The sequence below is a fragment of the Phodopus roborovskii genome, unplaced genomic scaffold (assembly GCF_943737965.1).
Source record: "Phodopus roborovskii unplaced genomic scaffold, PHOROB, whole genome shotgun sequence".
Lineage (NCBI taxonomy): Eukaryota > Metazoa > Chordata > Mammalia > Rodentia > Cricetidae > Phodopus > Phodopus roborovskii.
Window position 1 is genome coordinate 1,104,853 of NW_026126542.1, and position 6,000 is coordinate 1,110,852.

Here is a 6,000-nt window from a genome sequence, read left to right on the forward strand (position 1 = left end):
GGGTCAAGAGACATCAAAAGACTTGAGTTTCTGGAAATAAAAAGCTAAGCATATAAACTGTTTAGTAACCTACTACTGATTAATTAAATAATTTGAGGTCTTATTATAACACAATTTATCTATAGTGTGATCTGTGACTTCTACCTTAAATAGTAAATTATATTCAAGGTCCAGAAGATTTCTTGACCATATATATGTATATGAATATGAATCATATATATATGTATATAATATATGTATGTGTTATAGATCCTTGACTAATAAATGTATCCTATTTTTCATTTTCCTATTTTAAAATACTGCATTTTGGTTTTTGTTGTTGATGGTTTACTTGTTTGTTTCATTGATTAATTGATTTTTTGTTTTGTTTTTGTTTGGTTTGTCTATATCCACATCCCCACCCCTCTTAAGGAAATATCCTGAGGCTTAAATATATACTGTTTATTAAAATAATTTCAATAAATAGTGATATTATATGGATGACATTTAAAAAAAGTGTATCCAATCAAATAACTTAAAATTGATAGCAACTTAATTGTAGCAAAAATCCAAAATCTAGAACTGTATACAGGAAAATTTGAAAGACCAAATATAATTGCTCAACAAACAGTGCTTTCCATAAGGTCTGGAGGAGAGTACTGATATACCTGGAAGCACTTATTAGAGTTGCTTTATTAGAACTAGGTTAGGTAATGCTAGGTTATACATGCTGACTCCAATAAAAGGGACTCACTGTGAGATGTGGAAGAATCAGCACTTGATTGAACTGAACTGTCATGGTTTCCATTTTTGAGCCAGAAAATTCCCTATTGGAACCATCCTACATTCAAGGGGTCCTAGAACAAACTAACTACTCTATTTTTTTTTTTTCCATTCAAGTAGAAATGATTAATCAAGCAACAAAACATGAGTTATAAGTCCACAGTTTTTCTTTCTTTCTTTCTTTCTTTCTTTCTTTCTTTCTTTCTTTTTTCTTTTTTTTTTTTTTTAGCTCCTTAAATGTTGTAACATTCAAATGACTGTTGGGTAACTTCTCTGATCTAAGTGCTGTTTACCTCACTCTATTGTTTCACTGGATGTGTGTGCAATTAACAAAGACTGTGAAGCTAGAACATGTTTTGTAAACTTAGTGGTCCCTATAGAAGTGAGCATAGTTTTTACTATAACTTACCAATAAAATCAAGACATAGAAAGAACTTGTATTATATAGACTTTAGGTAAATTATTTTTGGTCACTCCAATGGAAAGCATTTCCATTTAAGAATTTGTTTATGGGGAAAAGAATCAAATAATGTAGAATTAGCCGTTCTAGAAAAAAATACTAAAGTGATAATTTAAAAATTAAGAAGATGTGGGCTGAGGGGACTTGGACAGGATCTGTTATCATAGACAGAGAGGCTGAGGAAAGTAACAAATATGAAATTGACATTTTTCTTTAGTTTACCAAAAAGTTCCTTCGAGTACATTTCAGAGTGAATGTGTGCTTTGTAAAGCAGGGCAGCTAAATTTAGAAATACAAATGTTATGTGATATTAAGAGCCCTGATTTCAACTACTTTAGGGGCTACTCAAGGTTAAAACCTAGATCGAATATATTGAAGATCAACTGCCCATAGAGTGGATGCCATCAATATTATCATGAATAAAAAAGACAATATTGGATGTTTCTCTATATGGAGGAGTCCCAGAACCTGAGTGTCTGATGGAAGGAGTCGGAGCCTAGGCTGGTTTAACTAAGTGAGACCTTGCCTTGAAACAAAAACTAGGAGAGGAAAATAACATGTCTTTCCTTTTGGTCAAGAATTAATAGGAATGGAAGGGATGCAAAAGATGAGGACAGCGTATATACAGAAAATATACTCACAGATCACTATGTACATGCATGCTTTCAGTTAGCCAAGCATAATAAAATTAAAGAAAAAAGAGAATTTGGTTCTCAGTGATCACAGTTCCATCATTACATGAACTTTCTTCTGACCGGACCTAACATTCCAAGGATCAAATTTCTGGTTCTAGCCAGGGCTTCTTTTCTTCAGGACTTAGGGTCTTCCTAAATTCTAGTCCCTTGCTGAGTTTTTCTTTATGATTCTGCTTACACTAGACTATTAGTGGCACCTTCATGCTTCTCAAACATGTTCTAATAGCAGCTAGGACTCACTTGGTCCTCCCTGCAAACATGCGGCACTGTTATTTCTACTTTTCGCTGAGAAGCTTGAAGGATGAGGGAGGGCATGTGCAGGACCCATTGTCCTTGCTCTGCTAAGTCTGTCTTGGGTTTACATCTAGCCAATGAGGGTTTTTCCCCATCAGACCATGTTGTCTTTCTAATCTCAATAGCTACATCCCCAAGTCTTGAATCAGCAGCCGATTACCACACATTTATTTCCATCTCTGATGTAATCAAACAAGCCTAAGGAAGATATAGATCAAAACGAAAACATGTTTAGCTCCTACTTAAGATCCAACCAAGACTGTGTGAGGGAATGAGAAATGGGCTGTCAGTGAGTTAAGCTCTCATTTCCTAGGTTAAGCGTTTACAAATATGTGGTTTTAAAGGAGAAGTTTTCAACTTCTGACAAGCCAAGTGTGTTTAAATTTGTGGTGCTTGTACATCTTGTACCCGAGAAGCACTGAATATTTGCAATAAAGTGTCATACAAAATAAAACAATAACAAGAAACCCACAAAATAAAACAAAACCCTTGGGGAAGACTCCCTATCTGGGCAAGGTGAAATTCTCTCCAGAATGGACCAACTCCTCCAGGTGCTGACAGGGTACTCTGCCACCAGTGTGGTATTTGCAGCTGGAGAACATCTTCTAGGACTATTGAAGGGGGTTTTTGAATTTTGACCTTTCAAGGTTTGGAGAGACCAATTGGAAACAAACCACACTATTCTGCAGTGATTTATAGACAGTAAGTTAGCAACTCTCAAACGATGTGAATTATATGCAGGATGCTAGCAGCTTTCAAAGACTGACTGCCCCATTTTATGCTACTTTGCTCAAGTGCACTTTACTTTGACACTGTTTCTTAAGTTCCTGGCAGCTTTGGTGGCCAGCAAGTTTGTTGATGTTATATTTCCAGAAATTTGGATGACTGCTTGCATTTGTTTTAGCAAGTAAGTTGTCTTCTCCTCATCTTCCCCTTCCTCCTCCTCCTCCTTCTATGTTCTGGGGATGGAACTCAGGACCTTGGGCCTTGCATGTGGCAGAGGATATTCTGTCACCAAGGTTCAGTCTCAGTGTAGTAAGTATGTTTTAATAAATTTGTATGAATTTGGTTTTTAGCCAATGTTATTGCCCAGCTGAGAGATTCTACAAATATAATTTTCATAAGCACTAGGAACAAAAGAATCATGTGGTTTGTACTACAGTGCTGTTCTCTTTATTGTAGTAGTCTTCAGGGGCACTGTGGTTGCTCAGTGTTGTGCCTGTATGGAACAGGAGAGGTTCATTAATGACTCTAGTATAGCTGTGAATCTCATCTTACCAAGATGGTACTGAGAATGGAGGGGGTTTGGTTTTCCCTGGTCTGCCCACAGTCCCAATCTTCTAGTCCAATCCTGCAGTATGTTGCTCTGCTCTGTCCTGCACTCATCTATGGGTGACTGTTATCACTTCAATGTGAATGGAAAAAAATCTCTGAGCAGAAATATCAGTCGTTATAGCTGTGTTTACTAAACTCAGGCAATCATGGGTCTTTTGGAGAATCTGATAAAGACAAAACAAAACAAAACACAGTAACAAACAAGCTGTTCTTCCCTGAAAAGTATTCAGATGTAGCTTAGCTGGTTGTGAGCCTCTAAAATCAATACCTGGGCCAGAGAGTAATAAGCCCAGGCTTAATTTCATTCACATCAGTGATGTCATCTGAGATGGAGACTCCTTTGTATAAACTGAGGGCATAACTGCTCCAAGATATGGCTATGTGGGAGGTTTTTATTGTAGATAGGAGCCATAGGCATCCAGAAGAGTCCAGAGCAGGGGAGAGAAAGTAGTAGACTGAGCATGGCCAGCAGACTGGTCTTGGCTGGAGAGGTGGGACAAGAACAAGATGAAGAAAAAGAAAGTGGAGGCAAGAAGACCAAGAGAAAGGGGCAAAAGGAGCAAACATAGAGGAAGGGCTAAGAGAGGAAGGTGAAAGACAGGCAGCATGGTCAACATAGCTAGGGGAGGAAAGCCTTTATTAGAACTGGTTCCATTGTAATGGGTGCCAGACTTTGAGGTATGGAGTTTCCTTTGAAACTGATACATCTAACTCATTTGCCGTGTGTGTGTGTGTGTGTGTGTGTGTGTGTGTGTGTGTGTGTGTGTGTAATAAAATACCTAAGGCTGGATCCAGCTCACTTACAGAGATTGAAAAATCCAATAGTATCATCCATACAACTTCAGTAGGGAATTTCTGGTTACATCATAGCATGGTGGATAGAATGATGGTAAGAGTACATGACAGGGAGAGAGCAGCCACAGGGTAAAGAGGGAAATACAGGATCTTGGGAGCCAGGTTAACTCTACAACAACCCTCACATGAGAACCAACCCAGATCCCACGAGAACTATTTCAATGCTGATATGCAAGGCTGGCCCCTGCACACATGACAATGCAGTTAAACAGGTCATCACCATCTGGAATATTTGACTATTTTTTCTTTTTATTATTTTATAGTTTTTCTTATTTTACATATCGATCCCAGTTCCCCTCTCCCTCCCATCCTCCCATGCCCCCCAGCCCCCTCATCCCATTCCCCACCCACTCCTCAGGGAGGGTGAGGCCTTCCAGGATGGATCATAAAAATCTGTCAAGTCATTTGGAATAGGGTCTAGGCCCTCCCTCCTGCCTCTAGATTAAGGGAGCATCCTCCCATGGGGAATGTGCTCCCAAAGTCCTTTCCTGCACCAGGGATACATCCTGGTTCCACTGTCAGAGGTTCCTTAGACTGCTCAGGCCTCCTAACTGAGCCCCACGTTCAGGGGGTCTGGGTCAGTCTTATACTGGTTTCCCAACTATCAGTCTGGGGATCCATTAGCTCCCCCTTGTTCAGGTAAGCTGTCACTGTGGGTTTCTGCGGTCTCATTTTAATGTTTTATAACCAAAGTCCAATGGGTAATGGAACCCATGCCAGGGGATCACATCCCCAGCTTATGCAAGGGTCTGTGTTCTTTCTTTTTCACCTCCCTGGAGCCTGTACTTCACTATTGGCCACTGGTCCTCAACCTCATGGATGAACCTTCCAATTTTATTCCTCTCCATCCCTACCATTGCCCTGGGCACATGTGTTAAGAGCACTTTCCCGCCAGCCTGGTCCCGCAGCCACATCAGTCCCAAAATAACACACAGAGACATTGTATTAATTATGAAACTGTTGGCTGGTTACTAACCTTTCTTATTGACTAGCTCTGTCTTAAGTAGTAACTCATTTCTATCAATCTAATTATTTCCACGTGGTCTTATCTTACCAGAGAAAGGGTCCAGACATCTTACTTCTCTCAGGTCCTACATCTTTGACTCCTCTCTACTACATCTCCAAGAATCCTCCTTGTCTCCTAGTCTGGCCTATCTTACCTTCCTATTTGCCAACAGTGTTTTATTCATTAAACAATAAGAGAAACACATTTACAGAATGGCATTTCCCATCATACATGGTCTCAAGAAGGGCCAGTGTGAGGAAAGCATATCCTATGGCTTCTTGGAGCAGAGTTTAGTGATGGTGGTACCCATCCTGAGATGCCAGCATCACCAACAAGCAGAGTGGACAACTCACTGGGATGAACAGATTACTCAGCTTCATTGTAGCTGCTTAGCATGTTTCTATTCACAAAAGTTTCAATAGCCTCAAACATCACTGGGCTGCAAGGAGATTGGGAAACCTGAGTACGAGGTAAGTTGGTGCTTAGCTTGACTTCCTCTCACCACTGAATCATCTAACAAAGCCTGGGTATCTGTCAGCAAGCTGACACAACAGTTCTGAAGACAACTGTCCTGATCTACATCAACATAATGG